The sequence below is a fragment of the Natator depressus genome, chromosome 6 (assembly GCF_965152275.1).
Source record: "Natator depressus isolate rNatDep1 chromosome 6, rNatDep2.hap1, whole genome shotgun sequence".
NCBI lineage: Eukaryota > Metazoa > Chordata > Testudines > Cheloniidae > Natator > Natator depressus.
In genome coordinates, this window is record NC_134239.1 from 7,829,329 (window position 1) to 7,845,908 (window position 16,580).

Sequence of the window (16,580 nt, forward strand, 5' to 3'; positions counted from 1 at the left end):
GAAGCTGGTGGACCAGGTGCCAGCTCATGCGTGGAGCCCTCAGCCTCACTGAAAACTGACAAATCCACAGCTGGAAACCAATATGGTTCACCTGTGTGTTCATACTGTTAAAATAGGTGTTAGATTTATAGAGCTGTGTTGAAATGTTATGAAGTGCTTGTGAACTGTGGCATGCAAATCTCACATATCTGTATCCCAGTTACAAGGTAATATTGAAGTGTTTTGCTCTGTTACTGTAAAAGTGTGTCTTATGAAACTGGAAACCCCCACAGTCAGGAGGGAAGCGTTACCAAGTGTGAAATACTAGTTTACCATAAGAGGTGTCATCTGCCCAACAAAAGAAGGCCGTTGACGCCAGACAAACCAAGACTTTGATGATTGTTTTCTCTAAACCCAGGAAGAGGGAATGTGCACAAATGCTCATCCCATCACAGCTTGAAAACTGGGGAAAGGGTATAAAAATCCTTGTCAAGGAGGAATTATCATCAGTATGCTGCTAAGAATTTGGGGAGGGCAATATTTCTAAGCATAAGCAAGGGATTCCCAGGCTGCTTGGCTTGGATTAGCCCTAAAGGATATATAAAGCTTGCGCATTACAGAAGCTTCTATTAATTTTTGGAACCTAAGACTGTAACTCAGTGTGTATGTTTACCTGCTTTAACCTTGTAAATAACCCTCTTGTTTCTTTTTCCTAGATAATAAACCTTCAATTAGTTTATTATAGGATTGACTACAAGTCTTGTCTGTAGTTTGAGATCTGAGGAGCAACTGACCTGGGGTAAGGGACTGGAAGTAACCGGAATATCATTGTAATTTTTCTTATAAGGGACCATCCATCACAAAGACAGGCTTGCCTGGGTGGCAAGATACACCACAGCACTGGAGAGATCTATCTGTGACTCCATTTAAGGCTATTATAGTTCCTGAGGAGTTCACCCTTGGTACTTGGTTGGTGAAAGAGAATTATAGAACACACAACCAATCTGGGGTTTGTGAGTAACAGTCTACCTTGAATTTGGCACTCATGGTCGTGAGCCACTCCAGACAGGTTGACGAGCTCCATCAACCTCAATAGAGCTACAGTGATTAACACCGACTGACGATCTGGCCCACTGTGCTTGCATGAGCTAAGTCAGGGTGTACTTTGTGCAAAGGAAAGAGACAATAGTAAGATCAAAACACCCTGTTGGTTGCAAAGAATCAAGTTGTAAGGGATTTTTCTAAAAATGTGGTTAATTTCTTTGAACATAACATGTTTTCATTTAAAATTCCTTAGTGAGGATTTTGTGCTGGTGAACTACTCCTGATCAACATCCCTGGCAAGAGAAGATCTCTCTTTAAAGACACTGCAATATGGAACTGGCTGCACTGGCTTCCCCAACACACCATTCTCTGCCCCCGTGGAAGGTCTTTCAGGTTCAGGGTGGAGTCACACTCATAATACAATGAAAGTAAATATCTCTTATATGTTTCAGATTTTATTGGCAACTTGAAGTGGAAGAACATGCACATGGGGACCCATCTGACTTCTAAGGGAAACGTGCTTGAATGTTGTCTGACCAGCACTTCCCAATTTGTCTCATTGTGACTGTCTAGGTGGATGCGAGGTGCGTATTCAGTGTGAAACTCTTAACGTCTTCGCTTCCAAAATATCTTCTGAGAAGAACAGGATGGTCCTCCAACTTTCTCCAATCATTCTGAATAAGCAAGAGAGATTAACATTGCTACCGTGTATAGGAAGATCAGCTACTGCAAAATGAGCATGGGATGGGTAGATCGCTCCACGGATGTTTTAGCTGGTGTTTAATAGGGTCCTTTCCTCTTGAGGTGGAAGCTTGTCCCAAGCTCACTTGCTGCCTCCGATTTCCAGTTTTAAGGTGATGTGAGGGGCCAGAGCAGAGGTGAGGGTCTCACCCATAGTTTTCATTCAGCCTCCCTTTGCTTGATTCTTCTGTTCATTCATATATCCTCAGTTAATATACACTTCCTCACTGTGAATATTATTCTTATTAATTTCAGCACGAATGGTGTTTATTTAATTTCATCAGAGACTTTATTCTAAATTCATGGTTTGAATTGACTTGTAAAATAGCAAGGTTCCTAATGAATGGTTTAATTATGGAAGGATGCTAGAGCTCTAATATAAGGCTGATTTTCTACCACTCCATGCACTTCCGTACTGCAGGTCAGATTGTTGCAGCAATGCCTGGCTATTTATTTCCATATCAATTAAGTTATATTTACAATTGCCAGACTTGTAATAGGTATTTCAAAAGTACTGACTTGGAGATATATCTGCAATTGTCGATGGGTTCCAAGCTAGCTGACTTTTGAAATGCTGAAATGCACAGCAAATTCTTTTAAATATTTTTTCTTCCCATTTGCCTTTGTTTTATTTTATTTTATTTTAAGGAAGAAAAAACTTGGGAATTCCCCAGTGACATGAAATTTTATTAAGAGAAATTAATGTAGGCATGATATAACTTGGCTTGTCTATCTTGACTTGCTTCTGTGTGTCTAGATGGCGGCACCCACCTTCCACCCCAACTTGGCTCCTCTTCAATAATAAGTATCACCGTTGATTTATTATTTATGTATCCCCCAGCAGCATAGACCATATCTGGAAAATATAATGCAGGGAAATCACACTGGGGTGACTGAGTTCATCCTCCTAGGGTTCACTAGCAGTCCACAGCTACAAATCATCCACTTTGTGGCATTTTTGGTTATCTACATTGCCATCCAGGTGGGGAATCTCGGGATGATCGCATTAATCATAGCTGAGTCCCAGCTACACACCCCCATGTACTTTTTCCTTTTCAACTTGTCCTTTATAGATACTGTTTACTCCTCTGTTATTGCCCCTCGGGCTCTGGTGAACTTCTTAGCAGAGTGTAAAGCCATTTCCTTTGCTGGGTGCGCCATGCAATTTTTCTTTCTCTCTCTCTGTGCACATGTTGAGGCTTTGCTTCTGGCCGTGATGGCGTATGATCGATTCATAGCTATACGCAAACCGCTGCTGTATACTATTATCATGTCAAAGAAAGCCTGTGTCCAGCTGGTAGCTGCATCATACTTCTACACCTGTGTCAATGCCGTTCTGCACACAGGCTCTTTGTTCAGCCTGTCCTTCTGTGGTCCCAACATCATCGATCACTTCTTTTGTGACATCCCCCACTCCAGAAGCTCTCCTGATCCAGCACTCACATGGATAGCAGAGTGCATTTCATCTTTGCTGCTGTAACTGCATCGAGTACTGTCCTGATCATCCTCGTCTCCTTCATTTATATTATCCTCAACATCTTGAGGATCTGGTCTACGGAAGCCAGGCGCAAAGCCTTCTCCACCTGCGCCTCCCACTTGACGGCCGTCAGCATATTGTATGGGACTCTGTTCTTTATGTATTTACGGCCCACATCCGGCAACTCATCAGATCAGGACAAAGTGGTGTCCATGTTCTACACCCTTGTGATCCCCATGCTGAACCCCCTCATCTACAGCCTGAGTAACAAGGAGGTGAAACATGCCCTGAGAAAAGTGGTATACCGAACAATTAATGATTCTTTAGTGGTTGGATGATGATCATAGAATCATAGGACGGGCAGTGACCTCGAGACGCCATCTAGTCCAGTTCCCTGCAGTCAAGGCAGGACTAAATATTATCTAGACTTAACATTAAATCCTATTATCATGCTGATTTAAAGTTCAATAAAGCTGGGGCATGATCAAGTTTCTACTGTCTTTGATGCAGTTTGTACCACTCACTGTTTCTTTTCTGTGTAATCGACTGGCGAGTGTGTGCTGTCACTTACGTGTGCCCCATTTTGACCTTCTGCAAAAGGTTCTGAGTTGTTACAGCCCCCAGCCGTGGAGCTTTACCTCACGCTGTCGTAGCTCATGCTTGTGGCTCTTCAGTTCTCCAGTTCAGTCTCTTGGGAGTCACACCAGGAACTGTCACACACGGCAACAAGCCAGTTAGAGGGTGGTATGCTCTGTTGTGCACTCAGCGAGGGGGTGAGCACATCAGGCTGCTGTACGTGTTACGTGTAGGCAGCAGCAAGAGGGTTCCAGGCGTTGGGCTACTCTGTGGGCCTCATTTTCCTCTCACTTCCACCAGTAGAAATCAGGTTTTGCCTTTTTTCTGATTTTTTTTTTTTGGTTGGTTTACCAAAATCAATGGGGTTCTGCCCAACAAGGCCTTGGTAATTCCCTGCGAGGTTTGTAATTGATTGTGGAGCCAACCAATCACACCGTACAAGCTAAAACTTTGGGGATCTCTTAAGCAGCCAGCAGGATTATCCTGATGAAGGCGGGTGGGGAGAAGGGCCTGGATGCAGCCTCAGTCCCTGACCCAGAATGCCCTGCCTTCCTAGAGCACTTCCCTTCTGAGGAGCTCAAAGCACTTCACAGGCCTGAGGAATTTACCCTCCTGTCTGCCCTGGGCCAACAGGAGACAAAGGAGAATATGTTTCATGACAGTCAGGTCCTGCTGGCTTCATCCCCTCCTGCTTTCACTCCTTCGTCCCAGACCTCCCTTAGCCTTGCAGCCTTCATGTTGCTGTTTTGTCCGCCCACATCCCCCCTCACCCAGGCTGTGGTTAAAGCCTGTCTGTTCTCCATCACTGCCCCTCCCCACCACCACTCCACCCTGCTCCTTGCCTTGGTCATCTCTCCCCTACACTCCTGCGGCTGCCGCCTCGCTGGACTTGCTGCCTCTCCCCTCCCTCTCCCTCAGCCCAGCCAAAGCATAACTGCTAAACTCCCCTGCTGCTCTGGTCATGTCTCTCACTTCTTTATATCCCTGTACTGGCCTCCCTGTATCTCATGCAGTAAAGTCAGATACCTCCTCCCCTTCAAGACCCTGCCTAACTCCACTGTTGCGCCCATCTAGTCTCCTCCCTCAGTACGCACCCAGGTCAATATACAACCCAGATCTTACACAAAAATCATGGTGTTGCCAATCCTTTGGTATCTAAAATCAAAGGTTTATTTACAGAAAGAAAGAAAGAAAGAAAGAAAGAAAGAAAGAAAGAAAGAAAGAAAGAAAGAAAGTGGTTAAAGGAATCAAATACATATAATAATTGCAAGTTCTTAGTTCAGCCTTGTAGAAGTGATGGAATAAACTGCTGGCTTCAGTCAAGTCTCTGGTTGCCTCCATACCAGTCCTTAGTCCCTGTGTTAGAATGTTCCCATTAGTAAAAGTCCATAGTCCAGAGGTTTGAGCTGGAAAGAGGCAAAATGGAAGATGTTTCCCAGGTCTTTTATAGCTTCTGCCAAGTGAAGGGAAACCCATTGTTCTCACTCTGGAAAATTCCCGATAACAAGATGGTGTTTGGAGTCACATGGGCAAGTCACATCTCCATGTATGATTCGCTTAGTCATAGCAGGTTTCAGAGTAACAGCCGTGTTAGTCTGTATTCACAAAAAGAAAAGGAGGACTTGTGGCACCTTAGAGACTAACCAATTTATTTGAGCATAAGCTTTTGTGAGCTACAGCTCACTTCATCGGATGCATACTTTCCACAGTATGCATCCGATGAAGTGAGCTATAGCTCACAAAAGCTTATGCTCAAATAAATTGGTTAGTCTCTAAGGTGCCACAAGTCCTCCTTTTCTTTTCGTCATAGCAGAAGCCATTACTCACACTCTAGTTTGAACATTCACAGGAAAGCCCATTAAGTGCAGATGGGTGTCTTCCATGGTCCATTATCAGCGGCTGCATTTCTGAATATTGCAAAAGGTCCTTTTTCTAGATTAAAATCTTACCGCACTGGGTTATATAGATTTATCACAAGGGGACAAATTCTGCGCTCCTTTCTCAGTTTGTACTCCGTCCTTATTCAGGGAAACACTTGATCTTTTTTTTTCCTTTTTTTTAAATCATGATTGGATGTTTTTCTGAAAGCTATGATCTAATTCAAATGGGAATTATTTCAGGGAAGTTATATGGCCTGTGCCGGGGTGGCCAAACCGTGGCTCGTGAGACTCATGCTGGTCTTTTACAGTTAAAGTGCAGCTCTCGGAGCCCCCCATTGCTCCCCCATTCTATGCCTACCAGACTGGGGGAGCTTGGGGCTTCTGCAACAGGATGCTAGGGCTAAGGGTTCTGGCTCAGGGGCTAAGGGTCTCGGGGCTTCAGCCCCGCGGGAGGTGCCTGTTGGGGCTTGGGGCTTCAGCGGGAGTGGGGCTGAAGCCCCGAGCCCTGGCAGGCGTGCCCTGCGGGGATGAAGCCCTGAGACCCCCTGTCTCCGGATGGCAGAAGCCCCTAGTCCCACCATCCGGCCGCAGGGCTGAAGCCCCCAGCCCTGGCAGGTATACCCCGGCTCTTGAACTTCAGAAGATTGTTGTATGTGGCGCAGAGGGTCAGTAAATTTGCCCATCCCTGGCCTGTGCTCTACAAATCAGACTAGATGATCACAGTGGTCCCTTCTGGTATTAAGAATCTCTTAATTAAATCAATCTGGCAAAATGAGAGCAAATTTCAGGATTTACCCCACTGGTCTTGATTAGAATTAGTCCCCTGGAATGAAGAATCGTTCCTACCTTCCATTCCCCATTAGAATCAAGAGAGTGATGAGGTCTCTGCTGCCAGTTAGGTTTCTACTCTCATTTCCTTATGTGAAGAGATGGAGAGTTGAGTAAACGAAACTGAAACTAAAGTGCTGGGAACGCAGCCTGGTGGAGACCTGGTTGGCATTCTAGTAAATTGCACAAATGAAGAATTTCAGACAAACCGTCAAAATGATCCTCCTCACGAATGAGTCTGAGACATTTATTGACAATAAAAGTGCCCCGGCTAGGGGCAGCCGCCCCAAAGAGGCTCATAGGGTACACCACAGAGATGCCTGCGCTGCAGAACATATTGTAGGGGATAATCCAGCATCCCTGCACCAATAATCCAGGTTAGGGGGTGGGTAGGAGGGAGAGCTGGATATGACCAGGTCCAGGTGCCATGCTGAAGGGCTCATTGTAAATACACACACACAGAGATCTTTTAGAGTAACTGGATCTAATAGATTGTTTCCATCTCTTATCTTTGAGACTTACTTTAAAATCATTTATACTCTGAAATGTGACTCTGTAAAAGGGCACTGTAGGCTTCAGAACTGTTTTTTTTCCAGGGACTCCAGTGCAAATTTAAGAACTTCAGAATGGCCAGACTGGGTCAGACCAATGCTCCATCTAGCTCGGTATCCTGTCTGCCGACAGTGATCACTGTCAGGTGCTTCAAAGGGAATGAACAGAGTAAGGCCGTGTCTACACTGCCACTTTACAGTGCTGAAACTTTCTCGCTCAGGGGTGTGAAAAAACACCCCTCTGAGCGATGCAAGTGTCAGCGCTCTAAAGCGGCAGTGTAGACAGTGCACCGGCGCGGGGAGAGCTCTCCCCCGAACTGGTGCCGCGACTACACAGCCACATTAAAACGCTGCTGCCGCAACGCTGCCACAGCAGCGCTTTAACGTCGGCTGTGTAGACAAAGACAAAGTGATCCCCTCTCATCCAGTCCCAGCATCTGGCAGTCAGAGGATTGGGGCCTGGAACCCCAGAGCATGGGGTCGCATCCCTGACCATCTTGGCTAATAGCCATTGATGGACCTATCCTCCCATGAATTTATCTAGTTCTTTTTAAAATCCAGTTACACTTTTGGCCTTCACAACATCCCCTGGCAGCGAGTTCCACAGGTTGACTGTGCCTTGTGTGAAGAAATACTTCCTTCTGTTTGTTTTAAACCTGCTGCCTATTAATTTCATTGGGTGACCCCTGGTTCTTGTGTTATGTGAAAGGGTAACTAACACTTCTCTATTCACTTTCCCCATACCATTCATGGTTTTATAGACCTCTATCATTTCTCCCCTTAGTCACCTCTTTTACAAACTGAACAAGTCCAGTCTTTTAATTCTCACCTCAGATGGAAGCTGTTCCATATCCGTAATCATTTTGGTTGCCCTTCTCTGTACATTTTCCATTTCTAATATCTTTTTCGAGACGGGGGAAACCAGAACTGCTCACAGGTATGGGAGAACCACAGATTTATATAGTGGCACCATGGATTTATATATGTTCAATTTACAAGTAAGACACGTGTGTGTGTGTGTGTGTGTGTGTGTGTGTTTATAAACTTTCAGCCTGCAAACTCATCCTGCCTTGTGTAGTGTTTCCCACTCTCACCACTTTATCATTAATCTCCTGATGTTTTGTATTTTTAATTAAGGCTCGAGCTCCTGGACTCATGGGATTACAGGAGAATCTCCGCTTTCATTTTTTTAAAGTAAGTTTCTAGCCCTTAGATTGCAGAGTAATGCTTGAAATCTTTTGTAAGAAAGAAAAGTTTAAAGGCTCAAAAAGCAGAAGCAACATAAAAAGAATGCAAACGTTTTTACTTTTTTTAATCAAAGATTTTTAAGCCAATCTCATGATTTTGGGGTCCTGATATGATTTTGAACAGTTGGTATTGGCAAGACTGGAGCCAGACTCTCAGCTGGCATAACCCCTCCTTGTCTCGGTGTAGGGGCTATTACAGGGTGGGCACGTGATGTGCTGCAGCTGTCTTGACCAGTGGAGCGGCTGGCTCCTTGGGAGCTGTTTTTCACCAGCACAAGTTAGAGCAGTGCAGAGGCTGTTTTAACATAGGACAGAGGAGATGATTCAGCCTGTAATAGCTCCCAGGATCAGGGGAGCAGAAAGCTACCTAAGCTCCCCATCTAGGTGGTCCATAGCAGTGCTTGGTTCTCCTGGGGATCCAGTCCTGAATTATACTGGGTTCCTTTCCCATCATTATCAACAGTAACAATTTTGGCTCGCAAATTCTATTCTTTTGTATGTATATTCCATTCTGTACAATTCCATTGTTTTCAGCTTCTGCTCTGTGACATCTGTGCTGCCCAATTGTCTTTAAATGCATGGATGTGAGAAGTAAAGGGAAAAGTCGGCATTCCTTGCCATCATCACAGTTCCTACAATACTGTCGATAATGCATTCCGATACTTGAGAAGGCTTTCACTTCAATCTCCAAAACCCCCTGCCATGTGATTCTTCTGGCCCCAGGGCTCACAGATGCAAAAGGTGGTGGTGGTGGGGGGTCCATAAGATAATTCTTTCGTGAGGTCATCCCTGACTCATCTCTGGGTTGGGATTTCCCCTTCTCCATGGTCTTGAGAATCAAGGCGATTCCTCTAGACGCTTTGCTTTTTAATGGGTATCAATGGACCACTCTCTCCCCTAAAGGCTGTAGCTGTTGCTATGGGCGAAACTCAGCCCGTGTACACCTACATCTTAGGTCGGCATAAGTTATGTTGCTCAGGGGTGTGAATAAGCCACCCCCTCCCCCGAGCGATCTCAGTTACACTGACCCAAGCACCAGCGTGAACAATGCTGTATCCGCAGGAGAGCTTCCCCTGTGACATAGCTACCGCGGCTGGCAGTAGTTGGAATAATTGAGTCGACAGGAGAGCTCTCGCCCAGTGGGTTAGAGAACCTGCTCTTGCAATGCTGCAGCTGCACCGCTGTAAACTCTGTCACACAGCCACAGTCTCAGCAAGGGCCGGTGGCTCTTACTCTCCTGGGACGTGTCCCAGCCACGTGAGAGTTATGTAACATCCATGTACAGACGTTACTTGTAACATGAGAAATGCAGAATTAGCATATGAGTAGTGGACTCATCCATTCACCAGCATTTCGGAACGTCCAAACACTACATATTTTAGTGGAATGTTCACAAAATGTTAATAACGTTCCCCCAGCATTAAGCCTGACAGACTCTCAGTTGATATGTAGGCCTAGAGTTGGCCTAAGCCTGCAGCATCACACCAGCTTCCTTTTAGGCTCCCAGGTTGGCTGAGTGTCTGACTCCTTCTCTGGTTTTAAATCATCTTTTCCCCCTGGCTCTGGGGCTCACAGAGTCTTTGACTCTTGCTCTGGGTTTAAATGACCTAATAAGAATGCCAGAAGAGAAAAAAACCTATTGTTATTTAAGGAATAATTGTCTTCATCCACCTGCCTGACCATTTAGCTACATAGCCATTTGTTTTCTAATATATATTAACACAAATGAAAACTTTGTTTAACAATAGTTAATTCTGCAAGAGACAAAACCTTTAAAGCATGGAAAGGGGAAAGTCTCCAGTATTCATTTCCACCTTCGCATCATCGGCTGCACCGTTGATAACACACGGCAACACTCCATCTCCAACAGTTACTGAGAGCAGGATGCAACCCAACTTCTCACAAATCTCACACTCTAATGCAAACTTTAACGCCTACTTTATTCTCCCTTGTAGGGAGAAATTGGCACATCAGACAGTTGCACAGTCCATGCATGTATAACATTATTCTACCTTAACAGCACTTGGATTGCAGTCAAGATTTTGCATTAGAGTGTGAGCAACAGAGGACAGCTGATCCTGTGGTTAAGTATCTGGACTGGGACTCAGGAAATCTGGGTTTAATTGCTCGCTTTCACACAGACTTTCTGCGTGACCTTCAGCAAGTCACTTAATCTCTTTGATTCACTTTCCCATCTGTCAAATGAGTGTAATCAAGTTTGCTTAAACTGTAAACTTGTTGGGGGAGAGCCTGTCTCTTATTTGGTGTCTGTACATCACCTAGCACAATGGAGCTCTTTGATAGATGACTGTGAAATGCTGGGAATCAGGAAGCCTGGATCTATTCCCAGCACTGACAGAAGAGGGTATTCTAGTGGTTGAAGTGGTGGTTATGGACAGCATAGCCAAGCAAACATATTTGGCACGTGCATTCTGAAAGGCAGCATGGCTAAGTGGGTGAGACTTGGATCTGTATATTAGAGACACTTCACCTGAAGGCACCTTGTGAGACCTCTCCTTTACCTTATTTGTAAAATGGTTGAGTGATACCTCCGACTGAGAGAGCCACGGCCACCACTTGAGTCCTTTTCCCATCCCTACAGTGAGAGTCAGGAGGAGAAGGACCAAAGAACTGTTGCTCCAGGAGCGTAAGAATGTCTGTTGTCGTCTGCCTTCAGCCATTCTGGAACCCCACAGCTCCTCCTCCAGCCAGGAAGGAAGAGCAGCTGCTCAGAAGGAGGCTCAACCCAGAAAGGAGAGAAGAGTAAAGAACAATGAGGTACCTGAGATGCCAGAGCAGATCAGCAAGGGACCTAGCTGCCAGCAAGGGACTGGAGATGCCAATGAGGGACCAAAGATTCCAGTTTTTTCCTGTATAGGTGGCTCTTGGATCTGCACTAGTGCCAGCTCAGACGTGCCCAAAGCTAGGAGCACAGCAGAACCAGAAGGTTCTTATATATCTGTTTATTTTTAAATTGATTTTGTATTTTGGGGGACAGGGGAAGGAGCACAGAAGCCCAGTCAATGTGTGAAACTCATTGCCAGGGATGTTGTGAAGGCCAAAAGTATAAAAAAAGAATTAGATAAGTTCATAGAGGATAGGTCCATCAGGAGCTCTGAGCCAAGATGGTCGGGGCACAATCCCATCCTCCAGGTGTCCCAAAACCTCTAATTGCCAGAAGATGGAGTGGTTGACAGGGGATGGATCATTCAAAATTGCCCTGTTCTGCTCATTCCCTCTGAAGCATCTAGCACTGGCCACTGTCAGAAGACAGGATATATTGGACTAGATGGTCCGTTATTATTGTCTGACCCAGTATTGCCATTCTGAAGTTCTTAAGCCTGAGTTATGAGCTTGCTGGAGTCAGTGAAGTGTCCTTTAGAATCTACTATAGTACACTCTTGCTATAACACCCTCGAGATGGGATCTAGGGACCAGAGATCCAGAGTCCTTGCAGTCCTGGGGCCATGGCCAGGGACAGAAAGAGTCTGTCTGGCCCCGGGGCAGGAGGAGCTGTGAGCTCCCACAGTGGCCCCACTACCCCGCGTCTTTTGCTATAATGAACCCCTGGTTATACTGAACAACCGGCTTGGATTCCTAGAGTTTTGTTATGTGAAGGGGCACTGTAGGTGATGCAGTGAAAAGCTGAGTAAGTAACTGAAGAGCCTTGCAAGAAGTCCAACAAAGAACAAGAATCTCTGTGTACCAGACCAGGCTACTCCTTGTAGCCTGGATGCACACAATGCTCTATATAGCTAACATGAACCCTGGCTGCTGGACTCTTAGCCAGCCCCTGCAGAAACAACCTGAGTGCCCTTAGCTCATAACGAAGACTTGACAGTACTGCACAGTATTCAAAAGTTGCACCAGTTTATCTAAATTGTAAGAACACATCTTTCTTCTTAGTGTGGACACACCCAGTGATGCCATCCTAGACACAGGATTTGTCCACTTCTCCGGCAGACATTTCTGTGTTTTTCCCTACACATGAAACACCCTTTCTGAGCTTGCCTGCAGTGCCAATTAATTCTTCACATTCAAATCCCTCCTTGCAGGCTCACTGCTATCACGATGATAACTGGAAACTAGCCAGCTATCCTGGCAGGGTAACAGAGATATTAGGGATAGTAGATGTATCTCTTTGATAATGCAAAATAAAAATGGAACTCCTTTCAGTTAAAGATATTTTTGTACTCTCAGGACATCACAGTCTGGCTTCTTGAAATTGTACATCTGGATCTTCTGAACTGCACCTGAGTTCCATCCAATCTAAATGCCAAATGAGGCAGGGGTCTTGCTGGAATATCTGTATGTACTTAATGAAGTTAAAGCCTTTGGGCATTATTGTCCAAAACATTACATCTGTAATTGGAAATATGCCCTGAACTCAGTGTAACAGCTGTTGTGCTATTTTCCTGTCAAAAATAAAGTGAGAAAGAGATACGACTTACCATGTCCTGAAGGTTGTAAATCCAGATTCCGTATCTGGAAACAAGAGTGCTAAACACTCCAGAAATTGCTGACAAGTAGATTCTCTTTACTTTGTTTGTTTAAATTAATAATTTTCTAATTTTGCTCACTGTATCTTCTGTTTGATTCATGCTGCTGTACTCCTCCCTTGTGATAACAAACTGTGCAAATAACTCATCTAAGACATTATCAGGGTCTCTTCAGAGAATTTTGATTAACTCTTTGCGTTTGAGTAGAACTGAGTGTTTATCACTAGTGGCTGATGCTATCGAATTACATGCAACTGCAATAATTAAAAAAAAAAAAAAAAGGTTTTTCCTAAGCTGCAAGAAATAGGTTTTGTGAAGCCTGGTCTCCATACAGTATTTGTACCAATTTAACTGTGTCACTTAAGGAGTAATTTTTTACTGATAAGAGTTAAATTGGTGCAACCGTTAGTGTGGATGCAGTTATACCATTTGTGACAAAGCTCTGTCCTTGCCTCCACGGGTCCCGCGTTTCCTGGAGGATTTCGCGAGCCTCAGAGGCTCACTGTGACCCTCCACGTAACCCTTCTCTCTCTAGAGGCAAGGGTCACAGTCTACTGAGCCATTTTCATCATAAGCCAGCGAGGGAGGCGAGGAGAAGGTACCCTCCCCTGCACAGACTCCGTTGTCTTCCAGTCTCAGTGATGAATCAGGGGACAGTTAAACCAGTACAATGGGGAGCAGGGGGGACAAAGGGGCAGGGAGTTCAGGCGGAGGGGTAAAGAATGGGGGGGATTTAGGAGAGGGCCATGGTTGGGGAGGGCACAGTTTACATGGGTAGGGAAGGGGGAACTCCAGAGAGTGGAGAGAAGCAGATTTGAGAGAAGGTTGTGGGGAAGAAAAGGGGCAGGATTCATGGAGCCAAGGGGAAGGGCCCTGTGGGATGTTGGGAGGGATCAGAGGGGAGAAGAGAGTTCAGAAGGCAGCAGATGTGGGGGAGTCAAGAGGAGGGAGGTTAGGAAGATGTACAGGGGGAAGGAGCAGCTCAGCATCAGTGAGGAAATTTAGTGAAGGGGTTTTCATAGGGTGGCACTTCTCAGGCCTTTCCCAGGCCCCTGGCTCTGGCAGCTGCCACTCCCCCATCAACCCCATCTGGGCCCCTCTGCCCTGGGCAGCGAGCTCTCAGGACAGGGCTGTTTGCTTTGCAGCCTCAGCCCCCTGTTGATTCCCTGCCCCAGAGGAGCTGCTGCCCCATCCCCCTCAGGCGGAGCAGTTCTCGGCTGACAGGACAAAGGGAGCAACCGGCGAACAAGCATCCATGAAAGGACTGGATTGCTACCTGCTCCAGGGTGGGGGGACATTGCAGCCACTGGAGGTGGCAATAGACCAGAGAGTTTAGGTCAGTCCTATTCCCTTCCCCTGTGATGCCTCCCAGGGATACCCAGGGCTGTGAGTCACTTCACTACCACCTGCCCTCCGGGTGAGGAAGCCTTGTCGGTGCATGCCAGGGGGTCACTCCCCAACACAAGCACTCCCCTCTAGGCCTCTGCAGGTCTTGCTCTCTTGGTATAGATGAGTGATAAGCACACACCAACCCTCGAGCATCTCTCTGGAGTGTCCAGCCCCTGAACCACCAGACCTGGTGTTCCCAAACTGCATCTTATCAGTTACACCACACTACACAGCTCCATTGAATACTCCGCACTCAGACTTGTTCACACAGAAAGCAAGTATGTTTATTTAACACAGGGATTCAAATGATAAGAAGTAGAAATATTAGAAACAAAGGGTTACATATAAAATAAAATCATGACATGCATAGTCGACCCTCAACTTGATTAATAGGACATTGTCCTGTCATAAGAGCAAAAGCTTGCCCCAAATCCTTCCAGCCAGGTGTGGCTGTGATCTTCTATTCATGAGACAAGCACGCAGTCCTCTTGTCTCCTCAGTGGGAAGATTCAGAGTTTGTCTCTTTATCTACAGTTCTCGTCTAAAACTCCATTGTGTGCGCTTGGAGGATAATTCCCGCTGCTTGTCTTTTCCTGTCCAGGACACTCTGCGAGCACTTGATTAACATTTTGCTCAGACTGTAAATGGGTGCCCATTGTGAACCATACAGTACTCAGTGAACATGCAGATAAACCGATAAACATCTCTTGTCTGAAAGAAACCTGTTTTTCACCTTTTCTCACCAGTCCCAAGTCATAAACCTTAAGAACATGATTTTCAGTCTATATACATAACTCCTTACATGTTATCTGTACATACATTTTGCAATGATTAAGATGACCAGTGTGACACAGGCTTTCAGTAGAGATGTGGTATGATACTCTTTGGTGAACTAGTATGTAGATATCAGGCCCAGGGGATCCCTGAAATCCTAATGCACCCCTGTGTCCTCTGCCAGTTGGCACCAAGAAGTCCCTGGGTCACACACCCCCATCTGTGTCCCAGTAACACTCATGCTACTGACCAGGGAAGTCCCTCAGAGTAGAAGAGACTGGGATAAAGGGGAGCAAGGCTCAGGGTGGGGAGGACTGAGTCCCAACCCCGCAGGGTCTCAATTACTCTGTAGGGACAGCTCTGCTCTGGTGCTGCAGGAGCTCAGGGTGAGAGCTGGGGTGTCCTCCATGGGTTCAGGCAGGGGCTCATTCACTGCAGGGAGTCAGGGTGTCCACAAGGCACTAAGTGCTGTCCAGGGTATTTATTAACCACCCAGGAGAATGGGGCCAAGGAGCATATGGGGATTTGCCAATGATTCTGTTTTTTGGGAAGGGGAATTGTGGTGAGGCTCCAGGGAAAGATGATTACTGGCTTGTGCAATGGCAGGGGCTATTTGGTGCAGATGAGCACGAGGGGTGGCCCCTGGGGAAAGACACAGAAAAGAGAGTGACACTAAAATATCAGGTTTCAGAGTAGCAGCCGTGTTAGTCTATATTCGCAAAAAGAAAAGGAGGACTTGTGGCACCTTAGAGACTAACAAATTTATTTGAGCATAAGCTTTCGTGAGCTACAGCTCACTTCATCGGATGCATGAAGCTCACGAAAGCTTATGCTCAAATAAATGTGTTAGTCTCTAAGGTGCCACAAGTCCTCCTTTTCTTTTTACTAAAATATCAGGGACAGAGATCGCAATAGCCAGAGAGGATGGGAAGAGGGAGGGGTGTTGCCTTGAGGACACTAGAGGGAGCCACTTCCCCATCCAGCCACCTTCTCAGGCCAGCAGTTGAGAAAGGGGACATGGGCAGGGAGAGCAGCGGGGGTCTTGGGCTGGGGTGACTGCAGAGAGTTTGGGCCAGAAATGCTATTATTGATTATTTTTTATCTCTACACATTTCAATCAATGTCTCTATTTTTCTTTTATTTAATCCTCTTATTTCCTCTTTAACTGTAGAAAATCTTCCTTCTGGGGCTAAGGTTTAGCTGCATCCCTTGGGGACTGTTCCAGCAACTCAAAAGAGACCTTCTATTGACTGTGGGAACTATGGCCAACCCAACATTCCATAACAGATAAAAAGTATCTTTTCCCCAATTTTTATTCCATTTTCACATCCCAGTCCCTTAACTTGCTATCAGTCTGTGACACACTCTAAGACAGTAAGTGGCTGAACTTGGGGTCTGGGGAAGGTCTAACATGATCCTGGATGCATAAGGTGCTGACGCCATGGGAGTTGAGGCGGGAACTTTGGGGAAGGCAGTGGGATGGGGGCGGGACAGGGGTGGGAAGAGGCAGGGCAGGGATGAGGCCTCAGGGAAGGGATGGAGTGGGGGCGGGGGGCAGAGGGGGGTTGGCGCCTATGCTGAGATGTAAAAACAAA

The 16,580-nt window shown here is 46.0% G+C and overlaps 1 long non-coding RNA gene and 1 pseudogene across 2 annotated transcripts in view; both read left to right on the plus strand.

Annotated features, from left to right (window-relative positions):
- LOC141988608 (uncharacterized) overlaps nucleotides 1-1,767 on the plus strand; it is a 28,594-nt gene extending 26,827 nt beyond the window's left edge. For both annotated transcript variants that reach the window (XR_012639780.1, XR_012639779.1), the window contains 2 exons: nucleotides 696-778; nucleotides 1,476-1,767. This is a non-coding gene — a long non-coding RNA (uncharacterized LOC141988608). The remainder of the gene's footprint in view (nucleotides 1-695; nucleotides 779-1,475) is intronic.
- A 1,012-nt stretch (nucleotides 1,768-2,779) lies between these two features.
- LOC141988582 (olfactory receptor 5AP2-like) lies at nucleotides 2,780-3,715 on the plus strand (annotated as a pseudogene).
- Nucleotides 3,716-16,580: the final 12,865 nt, after the last annotated feature.